The 19,261-nt window shown below is 44.2% G+C and overlaps 1 protein-coding gene across 2 annotated transcripts in view; it reads left to right on the top strand.

Moving 5' to 3' along the window:
- HAPLN3 (hyaluronan and proteoglycan link protein 3) overlaps positions 1-19,261 on the top strand; it is a 76,293-nt gene that overhangs the window by 16,724 nt on the left and 40,308 nt on the right. Inside the window, exon 1 of one of the 2 annotated variants that reach the window (XM_082254016.1) lies at positions 9,714-9,834. The exons of the other annotated variant lie outside the window; for it this stretch is intronic. The gene's annotated coding sequence lies outside the window, so the exon portion shown is untranslated. Of the gene's footprint in view, positions 1-9,713; positions 9,835-19,261 lie in introns of those variants that run through there. 2 annotated transcript variants of the gene reach the window in all.

The following is a 19,261-nucleotide window of genomic DNA, read 5'->3' as shown; positions in this document are numbered from 1 at the left end:
CCTTTGATCACCACTGGCTGCAGATCGTCGCCATTACTAGTAAAACAATAAATAAATAAATAAATAAATAAAAATGACATAAATCTTTCCTCTAGTTTGTAGACACAATAACTTTTGTGCAAACCAATCAAAATACACTTATTGCGATTTATTTTACCAAAAATATGTAGCAGAATACAAATTTGCCTAAATTGATGAAAAAAAATTGATTTTTTTATTGGATGTGTTTTATAGCAGAAGGTAAGAAATATTTATTTATTTATTTTTTTCAAAATTGTCGCTCTTTTTTTGTTTATAGCGCAAAAAATTAAAACCGCAGAGGTGATCAAATACCACCAAAAGAAAGTTCTATTTGTGGGGAAAAGAGGACACACATTTTTTTGGGTACAGCGTCGCACGACCGTGCAATTGTCAGTTAAAGTAACGCAGTGACGCAACCCAAAAAATGGCCTGGTCATTTCTAAAGCTGAAGTGATTAATTGTTTATTAGCAGAGATGTTCAGCTTAGAATGCCTGCAATCAGCTGTTATAGCAGCACTAAGGTGGCCAATACTCAGACCGGCTTGGATTTCATTGGGCTAGTCAGGCGCCCATTGGTTTTATGAGAGTTGCTGAAGGCAGATGGTGACACTTTAAGGCATCTTGCACACGGTATTGATGTTTCAGCATCTGTTTTTTTGGCCATCATTTCAGACTTTTATTTTGCGCGTATTTGCACATATTTATACGTGTATTTGCTTGTTTGTGCATTCACGCTCACAATACATTCATAGGGAAAATGAATTTATATTTAGGCTCACATGCGTGTATTTGCGTGCAAAACACTGACCGCGAACACAGATTTTTTATTTTTTTTATTTTAATTTTTTTTTTTAGCTCAAGAATACGCAGCTCTTAGAGCCCATTAACACTAGTGTGACTTGTCAGGCGACTTGTCAGCCTGACAAGTCGCGGTATGTCGCGGTCCATTGAGTAGTACAGGACCCGTTCTAATAGGAGCGACACAAGTCGCTCTGACTTAGAAAAAGGGTCCTGTACTACTTTGGGGCGACCTCAGAGCAACTTGCATAGACTTCCATTATGTGAAGTCTCTGCAAGTCGTGCCGAAGTCACGGTGCACAGCGGTGCACGCAACTTCACAGGTCGCCCCCCAAAGTCATGTTGCGCTAGTCTGAATGGGCTCTTAGCACCCGTTCCCACTGGGGCGACTTGTCAGGGGACCTGGTCTCCTGACAGGTCGCCGTAGGTCGCCTGCCATACAGAAGCTATGGACCCATTCTATTAGGAGCGACACAAGTCGCTCCGACTTAGAAAAAGGGTCCTGTACTACTTCGGGGCGACCTCGGAGCAACTTGCATAGACTTCCATTATGTGAAGTCTCTGCAAGTCGTGCCGAAGTCACGGTGCACAGCGGTGCACGCAACTTCACAGGTCGGCCCCGAAAGTCATGTCGCGCTAGTATGAATGGGCTCTTAGCCCCCGTTTACACTGGGGCGATCTGTCAGGCGACCTGGTCGCCTGACAGGTCGCCATAGGTTGCCCGCCATACAGAAGCTATGGACCCGTTCTAATAGGAGCGACACAAGTCGCTCCGACTTAGAAAAAGGGTCCGGAGCTTCTTTGGGGCGACCCGGAGCGACCTGCATAGACTTCAATGTTATGAAGTCCGTGCCGGCCACTCCGAAGTGGGTCCTGTGAGGTCGCCCGGCGAAGTAGCCTCGCCCCAGTGTGAACGGGGGCTTAGACGCCTGTGTGTACAGGCACATCGTAAACAATAGGCTGCATCCTGGATCAGTAAAAAAACAAACAAACAAAAAAAAAACAAACAAACAAAAACGCTGTACTAAGCTTTTTCAAGCTGTAGTGTGCAAGAGGCAAAAACAGGTACCCTTCCCCCCTCCCGCCTAAAAGGTGCCAAATGTGGCACCGGGGGGGAGGAGGAAGCATATAAGTGGAGTTCCTCTTTTGGGTGGAACTCCGCTTTAAAACAGGCTTTTTGATCAGCGCCCTTTTAGTCTATTGGCACTTCCACCAGATTTGTAACCGACGGCCCTTACATAGGTAAGCTCTTGTAGAGCTGGAGGAAGAGTCTGCAGGAGCCTGACATTGCACCTGTGATCTGCTGATTTCAGGTGCAATGCTCTGCAGGCTCCTGAGAAAAGAAAATAATAAATGCACATTTTATATCTGCAAAATCATATTTAAGAGGCAACATGTTGTCTCCTTCTGTTTAACCCTGTAAAGCCTGCACCACAGGACTACAATGCACACAGGTGCAGGGGGGTTGTGGCATAGTCCCATTTACTTGAATAGGTTGCATTTGGCGATGGTACTGCCCACCGAATGCCACCCGGGGTTTAATTGTTGCATCATGGCTGCAGTATGTGTAAACCCCCATCTGACTTGTCTTTACAGCATAAGGGGAAAGGATGGGGCAGTAAAATCAAGGCTCAACCACTGATTTTTTTTACTACCCATTGACCACAGGTATAAACAAGCCCTTAGTGTCAATGCACAATTTCACATGATCTGATATTTTTTATATATCTACAGCAGTCATAGTATTCTAACCGATTATGACATATACTATATTACCAAAAATTACACCTGCCTTTACACACAGATGGACTTAAATGGCACCCCAGTCTTAGTCTGTGCACAAAGCAAGGTCCATAAAGACATGGATGAGTGAGTTTAGGGTGGAGGAACGTGACTGGCCTGCACAGAGTCCTGACCTCAACCCGATAGAACACCTTTGGGATGAATTTGGGTTGAGGTCAGGACTCTGTGCAGGCCAGTCAAGTTCCTCCACCCCAAACTCACTCATCCATGTCTTTAGACCTAAACTGCATTTCGTTGCCTGTACTCGTACATGTGTGATGACAATCAAGTTGAATCTAATCTAATCTTATGGACCTTGCTTTGTGCACTGGTCAAAATCATTTGGTGGAGGGGGGATTATGGTGTGGGGTTGTTTTTCAGGGGTTGGGCTTGGCCCCTTAGTTCCAGTGAAGGGAGCTCTTAGGGTGTCAGCATACCAAGATATTTTGGACAATTTCATGCTCCCAACTTTGTGGGAACAGTTTGGGGATGGCCCCTTCCTGTTCCAACATGACTGCACGCCAGTGCACAAAGGAAGGTCCATAAAGACATGGATGAGTGAATTTGGGGTGGAGGAACCTGACTGTCCTGCACAGAGTCCTGACCTCAACCTGATAGAACACCTTTGGAATAAATTTGAGCAGAAACTGCAAGCCAGGTCTTCTCGTCCCACATCAGTGTCTAACCTAACAAACGTGCTTCTGGAAGAATGGTCAAGCATTCCCATAGACACACTCCTAAACCTTGTGGACATCCTTCCCAGAAGAGTTGAAGCTCTTAAATCTGCAAAGGGAGGACCAACTCATTACTGAACCCTACAGACTAAGACTGGGATACAATTAAAGTTCATGTGCGTGTAAAGGCAGGCGTCCCAATATTTTTGGTAATATTGGGGTTTATTTACTAAAGGCAAATCCACTGTTCACTACAAATGCACTTGGAAGTGCAGTCGCTGTAGATCTATGGGGGACATGCAAGGAAAATAAAAGCCAGCATTTATGCTTGCACATGATTGGATAATAGAAATCAGCAGAGCTTCCCCTCTACAGTGACTGCACTTCCAAGTGCACTTATAGTGCGCAGTGGATTTGCCTTTAGTAAATCAACCCCATAATATATGTTTTTATGTAGCAAAACCTTTGTAGATACCCAGATATACAAACAATGTATATGAAAAGTAAGGGAAGACGTAGAAATTCATGATTCTGAAGGCAGAGGTGGTAGAGTGACTCCATTGTGCAGATGTTGTGGTTTCTGCATAGATCATTAGAAGCTGTGTGGGTGGAGGGTATATGAGCCTGCTACTTTCATTCTTGGCAATTAGACTGATGTAGTTCTATAGCTGTGTATATATATATATATATATATATATATATATATATATATATATATATATAATTTTAGAAAGACTTTGTAATTTGCTTACATTCTTAACTTAAAGAAAGTCTACACTGCATATGAGAACCACAAACCAAAAGCTGAAAATTGGTCTGGGCAGGAAGGGGGTGAAAGTGCCCTGTATTGAAGTAGGGGATTCCTATAACAGAATTAAAAAAAAAAAAATGGTGTGGGCTCCCCCCCCCCCCCCAAAGTCTATACCAGGCCCTTTGGGTCTGATATAGATTTTAAGAGGAACTCCATGCCAAAAAAAAAAACAAACGGCATAGGTGCCCCCCCAAAATCCATACCAGACCCTTATCCGAGCATGCAGAAACGGGGCAGGGGGCGAGCAAGAGCCCCCCCCTCCTGAACCATACCAGTCTGCTTGCCCTCAAAATGGAGAGGGTGTTTTGGGGTGCCCCCCCAAAGCACCTTGTCCCCATGTTGTTGGGGACAAGGGCCTCTTCCTGACAACCCTGGACTGTGGTTGCGGGGGTCTGCGGAAGGGGGCTTATCGGAATCGGGAAGCCCCCTTTAACAAGGATGTCCCCAGATCCTGCCCCCCCCCCATGTGAATGGGTATCGGGTACATCTTACCCGTACTTATTCCCCAAAAAAAAGTAAAATAGTAAAAACCACAGGAAACGGTTTTTGACAAGTCCTTTATTAAAAAGAAAAAAATAGTGTCCCTCGATGTAAATCCATCGTCGATCACGACACCCGCCAGACCCAAAAAATTAAAAAAATTAAAAATTGCTTCGCCTCCTAAGAGGCTACCTGCCGTATGCCCCCTCTTCGGCTTTGACAGTTCTTTTTTAGGCAAGGGGTGGGGCCACCTGGCTACGTCACTCGGGTGGACGTCGTGATTGATGGATGATGGATTTACATTGAGGGACACTATGTTTTTTTTTTTCTTTTTAATAAAGGACTTGTCAAAAACAGTATTCTGTGGTTTTTACTTTTTTACACTTTTTTGGTGAATGGGTACAGGTACAATTTAACAAGGGGGCCCCAGATCCCGCCCCCCTTTGTTAATGCGTACCCCATACCCATTTACATAAGGGGGGAGGGATCTGGGGGCCCCCTTTGGTAACGGGGGCTTCCAGATTCCGATAAGCCCCCCACCTGCAGACCCCCACAACCACAGCCAAGGGTTGTTGGGAAGAGGCCCTTGTCCCCATCAACATGGGGACAAGGTGCTCTGGAATGGGTGGGAGAGCCCCCCTTTCCCAAAGCACCAGCTCCCCATGTTGAGGGCATGTGGTCTGGTATGCTTCAGGAGGGGGGGGGGGGGCGTTCACTAGTAGAACAAATGTACATCATGGTAAATGCTTGTCAACAATGTTAAAGGGGGGCAAAACTCTCTGGGGACTGTGACTCCTCTCCCCCCTTTATTTCCTTCTAAAAGCTGCTTTCCCAGCTTTGTTTTCCCAGGTGTGCTATGAAAGCCAATGGAAACACCTGGGATTATTATGGGATGCTGGCCCAGGGTCTATATAAGGCGGCTGGATCCGGTTCTGGTCCTCTTTGGACCTTCTAGCAAAAGGAGCCCCCACCCTCCCGCCCATTGCGGTATGTTATGTGATTTTCTGCTACCCTGGACCTGGGGGGGGGGGGGGGGTGTTGTTTTTCTCTATATATGTTCGAGTTGTAATAACTGAACAAAGAAGTTGGTAAATTTGTCTGTTCTTATTGTTATTTGAATTAAAATCTTCTTACAATGATTTATGTTGTATTTGGTAAATCAATAAAGTACTGCGGCCATTTCCTGAGTTCAGTGTTTTCTTTATTAATAATATTGATGGTGTTCTATGGATGGGGGGGGGGGGGGAGGGGTTGCGGCCTGCAGTCCCATGACTAATTTTTTTTCAACCAGACTAACTATGTAACTACACCACTTTATTAGTTACACCTGTTCAATTGCTTGGTAACACAAATTGCTGATCAGCCAATCACATGGCAGCAACTCAATGCATTTAGGTATCTAGACGTGGTGAAGGTGACTTGCTGAAGTTCAAACCGAGCATCAGAATAGGAAAGAAAAAAGATTTAAGTAACTTTGAGCGTGGAATGGTTGTTGCTGCCAGATGGGCTGGTCTCAGTATTTCAAAAACTGCTGATATGCTGGGATTTTCACGCACAACCATCTCTCGGGTTTACAGAGAATGATCCGAAAAAGAGAAAATATCCAGTTGTGTGGATGAAAATGCCTTGTTGATGTCAGAGGAGAATGGGCAGACTGGTTGGATATGATAAAAAGGCAACAGTAACTCAAATAACCACTTGTTACAACCAAGATATGCAGAATACCATCTTTCAATGGACAACACATTCAACCTTGAAGCAGATGGGCTGGAGCAGTAGAAGACCACACCGGGTGCCACTCCTGTCAGCTAAGAACAGAAAACTGAGGCTACAATTTGCACAGGCTCACCAAGATTGGACAATAGAAGATTGGAAAAATGTTGCCTGGTCTGATGAGTCTCGATTTCAGCTGAGACATTGAGGTGGTTGGGTCAGAATTTGGCATAAACAACATAAAAAGCATGGATCCATCCTGCCTTGTATCACCGGTTCAGTAGTTTATAGGGGATGTTTTCTTGGCACACTTTTTCTTGAGCCCAGTGGCAGCTGGTGCTCAAAATTTTTGGGGGGGCGCAAAAAGAAAAATGTAATAGGTATTGCTTCGCGGCAAAAAACGCGGTAAAAAAATTGCATGACTTTGAGGTCATGGTACAGGCATGGCACAGGTGATGGCATAGGCATGGCACATGTGATGGTATAGGCATGGCACAGGTGATGGCATAGACATGGCACAGGTGATGGCATAGGCATGGCACAGGTGATGACACAGGTGATGGCATAGGCATGGCACAGGTGATGGCATAGGCATGGCACAGGTGATGGCATAGGCATGGCACAGGTGATGGTACAGGCATGGCACAGGTGAGGGCACAGGTCGGCTTCAATCACTTACCTTCTGACGATGGCGGGATTCCGGGAACCGAGACGAGCAGCGCCGTGGACGTCCTCCTCTTCAGTCTTCTGTCTTCCGGTCCGGGTGGCGGGAAGGAGATCGGGCGGTGACGGTGCGTGACTGACGCACGCACCGGCACCACCCCCATTGCGAGTCAGCGATGTCCTGGATGATGATTGGTCCAGGCTGGAGACTGGACCAATCACAGCCAGGATATCACGAAGGTGGGGGTGGCTCAGCGCTTTTTCCTGCGCCCAGGTTACGCCCCCAGATGGCAGCCAATCAGCGCCTCTTCTGGGTCGTAAACCCCACCCCCCCCCCCATAGCCACCAGGCCGAGCGCATAGGCCTGCGAACACGATTTTTTTTTCAAAACTTTATTTGTTCTTTTTGTCATTTTTTTTTCTATTTTTTTTTTCTTTTTTTTAGGGGGGGGGGGCGGCGCTCTGTCGCCCCCTATGCACGGGCCGCCACTGTTTGAGCCCCTTAGTACCAATTGAGCATTGTGTAAAAGCCACGGCCTACCTGAGTATTGTTGCTGACCATGTCCATCCCTTTATGACTACAGTGTACCCATCTTCTGATGGCTCCTTCCAGCAGGATAATACACCATGTCACAAAGATCAAATCATCTCACCACTGGTTTCTTCACCATGACAATGAGGTCACTGTACTCCAATGGCCTCCACACTCAACACATCTCATCCAATAGAGCACCTTTGGGATGTGATGGAACGGGAGAATCGCATTATGGATGGGCAGCTGACAAATCTGCAGCAACTGCGTAATCCTATCATGTCAATATGGACCAAAATCTCTGAGGAATGTTTCCAACACCTTGTTGAATCTATCCCATGAAGAATGAATGCAGTTCTGAAGGCAAAAGGGGGTCCAACCCGGTACTAGAGAGGTACCTAATAAAGTGGCCGGTGAGTGTGTATAATGACTAGACAGTAAGCATTTATTGTATTCTATATTAGGTTTATTGGATTCTTTATTAGGCTGTATTTAGATGGGAGGATGGGCATAGAAACACATCCGAAAGACAAGTTAGTTGGGCAGCATTGTGTCCAGGCTCTGGCAGACCTGGGCTCAGAGGGGCTCCCAAGGGATGTGAAGTATATGAGTTGGCAGGCACAGGTCAAGCATGGCATGCATTGCGATACCCTGATAACATGGGAGCATGTGCTAAGCCAATAAGCTCATTGCACACATACCCCCACCCTTTCAAGGTTCATCTGGACATGAGTTAAATTAATTCATACACGCATTCATCTTCCATAATTTTACATTATTTAGTTTAAAATAACAATAAAGCTAAACCCATTCTTGCCATAAGCCGAAAAGCAACCCACAGACGAAGCAGCCACTGTTGGGTGTTCAGGAGGTGATCCTGCTGCTGTTTTTTTCTTTTTTAATGGCATTTTTGAATGCGACTTATTTCGCTCGCATTTGTCTTACGGTTGTGGCACAGCCCTATTGCCTTGAATGGGCGATTTTGACAGAGAAGCCACTCAGCACTGGTCCCAGAAGATTGCTGCTATCATTGTAGTAGCAGTGACTACTACAGTGATTTGCAGCTTCCTCAGGGATCGCCCATGTATGAATAGTTGCCCAATGGTCCAAGCTGTGCCAGTACAACTATGCAAGAAAAATCATAACTAAACTTCAGCTTTGGACCCCGTTCCTGCTACCCAATTTTCAAAGTGCAATTTGCATGCAATTTTGCGTGTCACATAGGACCAGCCCATGCACTTGGGCTGCATTACACCTGTTTGTTGCCCAAAATGAAGCTCCTGTTCCTTTTTGGCAGTGTTGGGGGTAACTAGTTACAAAGTAACTAATTACAGTAACTACATTACTTTTTTTGGTAACTAAGTAAAGTAACTAGTTACAATACTAATATTGGTAACTACACTACTTTACTAGGCTATAGGAGGTAACTACACTACTTTACTAGGCTATAGGAACGCGCTTTCCTGCGTTACCCAAGCCGTGCGATACAATCGTTATTTCGAAGAATAGAGAGGGATGAAGTTTATGACTTTTTGTTGCACTTTATGTTTTATTCTGTTTTTTCAGGTTTTGTTCTCATGTTTCCCAAAGCCTGTGTTTATACAATAAACTCTATGCAGAAAGAGTGTCATGTATCTTCTTCTACACCAGTAATATGCAAACTGTGGCCCTCCAGCTGTTGCAAAACTACAAGTCCCATCATGCCTCTGCCTCTGGGCGCATGCTTGTGGCTCTCAGAATCTTGCTATGCCTCATGGGACTTGTAGTTCGCCAACATCTGGAGGGCCACAGTTTGCATATCCCTGTTCTACACGGTCAATTAAGAAAGAGGAGAGTAAAGTAATAAGTAGTGAAGTTACTTTTCAAATGCAGTAACTAGTAAAGTAATCTCATTACAATTTACAGAAGTAACTAGTAACTAGTAACTAGTTACATTTTTTGAGTAACTACCCCAACACTGCTTTTTGGGCAACAAGCTTCATGCAAGGAGCATTTTTCCCCAGGGTCCTGTTGCACGACAATCGTGGCAGAATCACATCCTCTTTGAGGTGCCAATTGAGGATGATGGCACCCAAACACGTGCTGTGATTGCCAGGCGATTTGGGATCGCGGGCAGAACCGCAAAGTGTGAATGGAGCTTAAACTTTATAACTTTGGCACAAAATATGCTTTTTTGCTTTGTATTTAAATATAAAGATGTCCTGTCCTTAAACAACCATATACTATTTGAGAATGAATCAGCTGGAGTAGTCCATGCCAGAAAATCATTCATTGGAGACCATGTTTGGAAGGGACATGTAAATTCCTCATTCTGTTGGAAATAACGGAGACACTTTCTCTTATTGTTCAGTAGCCCCAAGGGTGAGTGGGAAGTGCAGCCAACTGTCTTCTTTGTCTATTATATCCCGAATTTCCTGGTGTCGTTGCATGCATTAGTGCGAGGTTTCTACCCATACAGAAAACTTTGTGACAACATTTTTCCATGTGGTCAGCTTAATTTTAAATGCTCATCGTCTTGTAGTGGAAACGTAGCTAAGTTGGGATGGTAAATGTAATGGGGTACAGTGCTGTGTGTATAGAGGTCGGAGTCCTGGAACAGATGTACTCCCCTCCAGTCTATGAAAGGCTCCTTGGAGGATTTGATTGCCGTCTGCTTCTTGTCAGGAATGCAGTTCTCATGATGAGAACATACAGAATAAAGACGACTACACCCTACCAGGTTATAAAAGAGAAAGGAAATATGATTTATTAGTTAAACGTAGTAGAAATTAGATCATAGCAGTTAACTGGGTTGAGCTCATCTGAACATCTGAAATGGGGTCCTAACAGGACATCAATACCTAAACACAGGTGTATCATTTAGCAGCTAAGGAATTATAACCAACAATGTGTGCATGATGAAGGGATAACAAATGGGACAGTTACCACCCCAGAGGGCTAGAAAAACCTAGAAAACCTCTCTGGTAGACATCGAGACTAATCAGTTCCATATAAATATTTTAGCTCAGACTTGGCTATTTCTATTCAGTTTAATTAGAAAATGATTTTTTGTCTTTAAACAGGGTAGATGAAGTCATTTATTTAATGAGCTTCTAATCTCAACTTCTTCAAATAAGCTTTAACAAAAAACCTAGAAGCAGATGCAGAGCTTGACCAGATTTTGCACTCGCCAATTTAATTTGAATCAACCCTATAATATTCAAATTAAATAAACCACTGCCCCATGGGTGGCCTAAAATACAATAGACTGTGCAAAAAAATCTTGCAGAAATGTAAAAAAATTCAGATGCCATAACTTTCTAGTCACAAGCAGCATAGGTAGCTTATTGACTTCCATGTGCATTATGAGAGACTAATAACATCAGGCTTCTTCCTTGCAGCCTAGATATCCTGAAGCCATCCAAAATGGGAGATTGATATCACCAGGCTAGCTTCTCATAGTCTAAAGTGGGGTACACACTAGTAGAAAATCTGCCGAAAATTCCCGTCCGAGGTAAAATCGTACGATTTTCGGCTAGTGTGTACACAGCTTTCAGCAGCCAATCCCGACATTTTCAACGAAAAAAAAACAGAAGGACAAACACCAAAATTTTTATAGTCCGTCCCCAGACGACCAATTTTCGTTTAATGTGTATGCAGTACGTCTGTGAAAAATCGGATACGAAAGACGCATGATCTCAAGTTGCTGACAACCCGAAAATCTAGGAACAAATGTCCCAAAAAAAAAATAGAAAATCGGACGAGAAATTTCGTGAACATTTATGCACTGTCAACTAAAAACGGTTATGAACGTTGAACAAGAGAGAGAAAAATCGGAGGATATTTCGTCCGATTTCCATCAAGTGTGTACGGCCCTTAAGTAACCTTTTGCCTTCCAGATGTATCTTGGAAGATTGATATCTCCAGACTTCTTCCTTGCACCCTAGGCATCCTAAAGCCTCCCAAATGCATCTTGGGAGATTGATGTCATCAGGCTTTCTCCTTTCAAACTAGGCATCCCTAAAGTTCAATTCCAGTCTGACTAACTAATCTAAGCCTAAAACTGCTCCCACTCCCCTTCTAATTGCTATTATATTTACCCTGTAGAAGAAAGATGCACTCCCTATTCTCAGTGTGCTCTGGTCCAGTCACATGATCGGCTCCCAGTGGTGGCTTCAGGGGACAGGAGGAAGAGTCGACAATGGTGGCCCCATAGTAAGTCTATGGGTTACATCACCGCACAGGTATTTCAGCCTTCGTTGGTGATCTCTCCTCTCCCCTGAAGCCAGCAACTCAAGATATCGCATAACTGGACCCGAACATCATGAGAATAGGTAAGTATAAACATCTTTCTTCTACAGAGGAGTTAGAATAGCAGTTAGCAGGGGGTGGGAGCAGTTTTAAGCATAGTTGGATATAGACTGGAATACCACTTTACACCTTCCAGATGCATATTGGGAGATTGACATCATCAGGCTACCTCCCCATAGCCTAGGTGACCTTTTGCCTTCCAGACACATTTTGAGAGATTGGTATCATCAGGCTTTTTCCTCACAGCCAAAACGTCCTTAAAGCTTCCAGATAAATCTTGGGAGATTGATATCGTCAGGCTATTTCCCTGCAGCCTAGGTGTTTTTTTTCCTATCAGATGCAGTTTGGGAGATTGACATCATCAGACTTCTTTCTCATCTAGGACTCATTAAAACTTTCAGATGTATCTTGGGAGATTAATGTCATTAGGCAACCTCTTCAAAGTCTAGGTAGCCTTTTGCCTTCAAGATGCATCTTGGGAGATTGATATTATCAAGCTTCTTCTTTGCAGTTTAGGCATCTGTTGTGGACATCAATATGGAGATTGTTGTCCTCAGAATTCTTCATTGCGTGCTAAGCATCCTTCATCCTCCAGATGCATCTTGGGAGCTTGATGACATTAGGCTTCTTCCTCGCAAACCAAGGCACCCTGTTTCCTTCCAAATGCATCTTGGAAGATTGCTGTCACCAGGCTTTCTCCTTGCAGCCTAGGTATCATGATGCGGACATCAATCTGGAGATTGATGTCCTTAGGCTATGTCCTTGCCTAGGTATCCTTGGCCACCTTACATTTTAAGGCAACAAACCCTAATGCTTTTTTGTAAAGTAAGCAGGAATAACCTTTAGGCTAGGTTCACACTTCTGCAATCTGATTTTGATCCCATTTTCAATGCGATTATGTAGTGCAACTTAGAATCACACCAAAGTAGTACAGGAACCTTTTCCAAGATTATGGTGTGCTGAGTTGTATTGATGTGAAAACAATGTGATTTCCATTGTCATGTGATTCTGTGTGACTCAAGACTCATCTGCATTTGCACCAGTGTGAACGGAGCCTTAAGCCTCGTACACACGCAACGAATTTCCGCCGACCGGTCGTCCGTCTTTTGTCCAGAGTGCTGTCTGTTGGTTGGAATGTGCTCTAGACTGCACACAAATTTTTCCGCACGACAGAATTCTACTTCAGAAGTGACGTCATGTGTTGAATTGCTTTCTTTGTGTTCTTTCATCTCTGAGCATGCCTAGTCTTGCTCATAAGATTTTTCCCCATCGAAATCTGTACTAATGAGACGAAAATCGGACGTGTTTTGACGGTCGACAAAAATTTTATAGCCTGCACACCAGGATTTTTTCAGCCGAAAAGTCGGAGTCGGTTGTCGGAAGCACCATACTAACAAGCCGAAAATCGGCAGATCGGTCGTCGGACGAAATTTCCCGGCCGAATTTCTACTCGTGTGTACGGGGCTTTATGCTGGTTGCTAATGTCTACATTGGCCAGAAAGGCTTAATTTTGTTTTCTTTGACTGAATCGGAACCACTACTACAATGTTGGATTGCATTTTTCGGGATTGTAGAAGTCTTTGTTGTTGTACATTCATCAGACAGTCATACTTAGACGTGAATAAGGGGACCAGGTGTTCTCACTAAAGTAGACTGGACTGGCTGAATTATTTTAATTGTCACAATGTAATACGTTTTACAAGAGTCTAGAGAAATTAATAGACTGCCAAGATTAGTAGCCAGCAAGATCCTTTGCTTTCATTTTTGGTGAGCCCTTTAATTATCCAATCTGTAAGGAATGTAGATAAATACATAGCCACTGGGCTTGTGCTTTTATATATTAGGTAGACTAACATGAAATAGGAATCTGTTCTGAAGGTAATGAACAGTTCACAAAGAGGAGTCTGTGAACATTCATTTCCTAAACAAATCTAACAGAAAATGTCCTCTGTTCTGCAATTGATGTTTGATATAGAGGAAGAGCTTATATAGCAATGCCTGTCAAACGAAAATAAATTATATTATCCACTGCTTACCTGTGTTTTTCTGGGCAGCCAATTGCCAGTTTTGTAAATGTCCCTCATTAGACATTTTAATGCTGAATTTCAGGTTTGGCAATTTGTACAGTTACATTGGCTCAACTTGGGCCGACATAAGTATGTATATGCCATACCTGTTGGATCCCTAGAAGCTGGAAATCATTGTATCAAGCACCGCTACCCCAGTGATCTCCACCAGCTTCCTGGTCCTGTGCTGAGTGGCTGCCCTGCTTCATTGAGAACATAGATGGTCGCTTTTTCAGCACAGGTGCCCTTTTCTCCATGGATGCAAAGTGTTGTCTGATCGGACTAGGTGGAGAGGCGGGAGGTATGATGTCACTTTGCATCCTTGGAGAAAATGGCACCTGTGCCATGAATGCAAAGTGTTCTCTGATTGGACTAGGTGGAGAGGCGGGAGGGATGATGTCACTTTGCATTCTTGGAAAAAATGGCACCTGTGCCATGAATGCAAAGTGTTCTCTGATTGGACTAGGTGGAGAGGCGGGAGAGATGATGTCACTTTGCATCCTTGAATGGCACCTGGGCCAAGTGAGCAGCCTCCTGTAATCAGTATGCAGTAGCTCGGCATGGGACCTGGAAACTAGCAGCAATAACTGTAGTAGTGGTGCCTACTACAGTGATTTCCACTTGTCCATTTATCATTTATAAATGAGATTGATTTATCACTCTTATTAACAACTTATCTTATCAACTTAAATCTTCTCTACCTTCAACTCTCTACTTCGTCCTCCTCTGCCTCCACCCACTAACTCACTCACTGTCCAGGAGATCGCCAATCACTTCAAACATAAGATTAATTTAGTTTGTGATGAGACCACCTCTGTACAGATACCTTCTCAACTTAAAGCGGAACTCAACCCCCACTCCTCTTGCACAATTTGTTTTTTTTGAGGAGCAGGGGGGGGGGGGGAGTAGGTACCCAATTTTGACAGGTACATGCTCCCACTTCTATTCTTGCAATGGTAATTCTCCCCCCCCCTGCAGTCTTCAGGTCCCAGAAGACTGCATCCACCAATCCAGGATGCGCCACTCCACTCGCGCATGTGCAGTGGGCATCCGGCTGTGAAGCCGCAAGCTGTCACAGCTAAGTGCCCATAGTGAAGATGCCGGCGGAGTATGAAGGATAAAGATGGTTGGGGTGAGCTCACTGCTTGACCATGGGACATGTGAGTGGCTCTTTTTTAAAAGTCAGCAGCTACACTTTTTGTAGGTGTTGACTTTTATTTTTTTTTTATAGGTGCCTGGAGCTCCTCTTTAACACTCCATGCCCACAGGTACAATAATTACTTCCCTCATTCAACCCTGCTATTATAGACAAGGTTGCTAAACTTCTTTCTAACGTCCACCTAACCACCTGTCCCCAGGACCCTTGCAAATCCTACGGACACCCTCTGGCTCTATTCTACACACTCAATCTCTCCCTCATCTGGCATCTTCCCCAACTCTTTAAAACATTTGCTAGTCACCCCTATACTTAAAAAGCACTCACTGGACCCCACACATCTTTACAACCTATGCCCCATCTCCCTGCTCCCCTTTTTATTCAAACTCTTCCACAACTGACTGAGCAACCACCTTGCAGAGAATAACCTTCTTGATCCCCTTTAGGCTGGATTTCGTCCTCTACACTTCATAGAAACTGCTCTTCTCAAACTAACAAACGATCTACTAACGGCCAAAACTAATGGACACTATTCTGTACTCCTCCTGGACCTTTCTGCTACATTTGATATGGTTGACCAATCCTACCTCCTCAATAAACTCTGCGCCTTTGGTCTACATGACTGTACTCTTTGCTGGTTCTTATCCTACTTATCCAACCGCACGGTTAGCGTTACCTATAATTCTACTTCCTCCTCTCTTCTTCCTTTCTCTGTTGGGCTCCCCCAAGGTTCTGTTCTTGGACTTCTCCTATACTTGATCTACACCTCCTCCCTGGGTCAGCTTCTTATGGCTTCCAATAGTATCTTTACGCTGGCGACACACACAGTTATCTCTCTACCTCTCAGCTCACTCCTTCAGTCTCCTCGCATATCACTAATTTACTAACAGGCATATCAGTCTGGATGTCACACCATTTCCTCAAACTCATTCTACCCAAAACCGAGCTCATAATATTTCCTCTCCCACGTGCCTCTTCCCTTGATTTCTCTGTCAAGATCAATGACACAACTATCAGCCCGTCCCCACATGCCAAGATTCTACGTGTTATCCTGGACTCTGATTTATCCTTTAGGCCCCACATCCAATCACTGTCCAAATCTTGCCCCCTCAACCTCTGCAACATCTCTAAAATACACAGCTTTCTAACCAATGACACCACAAAGCCCCTAGTTCACTCCCTGGTCACCTCTCACCTCGACTACTGCAACTCCCTTCTCATTGGCTTAACTTTACATAGGCTATCTCCCTTTAGTCCATCATGAATGCTGCTGCCAGGCTCATTCACCTTACCAACCACTCAGTGTCTGCTATCCCTCTTTGCCAATCCCTCCATTGGCTTCCACTCACCCAACTAATTCAATTTAAAATACTAACAACAACTTACAAAGCCATCCACAACTTGGCTCCCAGCTACATCACTAACCTAGTCTCCAAATACCAGCACAATCTTTGTCTTTTTTTCCTCCTAAGACCTCCTACTCTCTCGCTCCCTCATCACCTCCTCCAAAGCTCACCTCCAGGACATATCCAGAGCCTCTCCCATCCTGTGGAACTCCCTACCCCAATCTGTCCAATTATTCTGAACTCTGTTTGCTTTTAGACGATCCCTGAAAACCCTCCTCTTCAGAGAAGCCTATCCTGCCCCCACCTAACAACTGTACTTTGATTTTCTCCATCAGTTCATTCCCACGGTTATTACATTTTGTATCACTTGACCCTCCCTCTCAGATTGTAAGCTCTAAGGAGCAGGGCCCTCTGATTCCTCCTGTATTGAATTGTATTGTAACTTTACTGTCTAACCTGAAGTTGTAAAGCACTGCGCAAACCTTTGGCGCTATATAAATCCTGTATAATAATACAAATAATAATAATTTCTAGCTGCCACAGGGATTCAATGTGTATGGACCGCTATGACCATGTAAAATTAGCCATATGTGGAATTCAGTTTGAATGTACTTGATGTTAGAAAACAATTCCTATCAGATTGCAGTCACAAGATAATGATCCCCTGTCCAGAGTCCACCCCGTCCAGGAAAACTTTAAAGTGTATGTAAACCCTCACCTTGTAAAACAGCCCATTTAGAGTACCGTATTTATTTGCGTATAACACGCACTTTTTCCCCCTGAAAATAGAGGGCAAATCGTGTGTGCGTGTTATACGCCAATATTGTGCCTGACTGCTTCGGAGGGGAAGGGGGTGGGAAGAGAGCCAGCGCATTACACAAAGCCGGGATCTTCTGTGTACTCAGCGCTCGCTGTCACACACAGTCCCGCCTCCTGGACCGGCTCTTAGGATAGACGTCATAGGATAGACGACCAGCATTGGACCAGTGTTCTGTCTATCATAAGAGCCGGCCAAGGAGGCGGGACTGTGAGTGACTTTGAGTGCCGAGTAAACAAGAGAACCCTCTGTGTAATCCGGCACAGATAAGGCTGCAATGATAGGTAGTGGCAAGGCTGCAGTGGTGGGCACAGATCATTCTGCAGTGGTGGGCACAGATCACGCTGCAATGGTGGGCACAGATCAGGCTGCAGTGGTGGGCACAGATCAGGCTGCAGTGGTGGGCACAGATCAGGCTGCAGTGGTGGGCACATATCAGTCTACAGTGGTGGGCACAGATCAGTCTACAGTGGTGGGCACAGATCAGTCTACAGTGGTGGGCACAGATCAGTCTACAGTGGTGGGTACAGATCAGTCTACAGTGGTGGGCACTGGTGAGGCTACAGATGGGCAATGACCCTTATTTTGCTTCAAAGCTGTTTATGTATAATTTAAGTTTTTTTCCTGAAACCTTCCTCATAAAATTAAGGAGCGTGTTATACTCCTCTGCGTGTTATACTCCTCTGCGTGTTATGCGCTGATAAATACGGTATATTGAAAGTAAAGGCAAAGCATTTGTGTATAGAAATTTATTTATTTCAGGTACTTGTATAGCGCTGTCAATTTACGCAAAACTTTGCATATACATTGTACGTTCACATCAGTCCCTACCCTCAAGGAGCTTACAATCTAAGGTCTTCCCAGTGCATGGCTGTTTGGGGGTGTCAGGACAAGTCTGATCATTGGAGGAGAGCAGGCTAGAAAGCAGAGTTCCCAGCGCAGCTAGAGAACTGGCCATGCTGTGCTCTCATGCCTAATATGGTCAGTGTTTAATAGGAGAGCAGAGGGACTGGCAGGATTTCACACAAAGGAAGCAATACAAAGAGAACAGGATACTTTCTCATACAAGTACATGGTACAGTAGGCCCTAAATTATTTCTGAGGGGTGAAATGAGTCTTCTTCCTACAATTTCTTGGATCGCTGCTTCAAGGAAGTTGTACTTCAGGAAGCTGCTCATCGAAAGACATTTCTCACCCACTTGAGACATCTAAAACAGTCCAGGGATCCCGCAATCCACATCTACATCGTAAAACATTTTAAGACACTACAGTTACTTCACAAGGACTTTGAGCTTTAATCCAGGCAATGTTTCCTGATCCCTAGTTCTGAAAAACATGTGCAGATCAGTTCTGAATCTTATCTAACTTTTGGGCTAACATAGGTCAAAGATCAATGTGAAAACTATGGAACTACAAAAATAAAAACATACAGTATAGGGATTTTCAAAGTAATAAGTGATACTACACACACTTTCATTTACATTGTCCCTTCTATTTCTGTAAATGGGTGGTGGTGTTGTAATTATTTTTGTCAAAAAAATCATCTAAGTACCTTTTTCCAAATTGATATACAGCTGTCACGTGACCCAGATCTTTCCCAGCCTGTCTGCAGGGAAACATCAGGAGGAGGAGCTTCTAATCCTCTGCTGCTGGTCACATGTTAAAAAAATCAGCCTTTGTGATACAGAGTAAAAATAAATAATTAATATCAATAAACTGTTTTAAATCATCATGCAGATCTGTATTTGAAACCAAATCTTTATTATTTTTGACAATAACATGGTTCGGGGGGATTTCTGCCAGTCACAGGCTGTGTCATGCCCCTCCAGCATGTGTCTTAGAATAAGAGGGAGGTGAAACCTTTATCAATCAAGATTAAATATCCCACTGCCATTGTGTTTGGTGGGCATGGAGGAGGGGGTGGGCTGTCATTGCTCAATGCTCAGCATAGAAACTCACTGAAGACTGAGCATGTGCAGAGCTGCCAACACTGCTCTACAAAATCCCCAAATGCATTGGGGACATGGACAGAAGGGATGACTGAGAGCAGCAGGATCAACAAGGTTTTTTGCAGAATACAGAATCTCATAGTGACTGTGCATATGGGCAGCAT

The sequence above is a fragment of the Pelophylax lessonae genome (assembly GCF_965119305.1).
Source record: "Pelophylax lessonae genome assembly, chromosome: 4".
Taxonomy (NCBI): Eukaryota; Metazoa; Chordata; class Amphibia; order Anura; family Ranidae; genus Pelophylax; species Pelophylax lessonae.
Note: the sequence above shows the minus strand (reverse complement) of the source record. Positions and strands in the feature narration are given on the sequence as shown.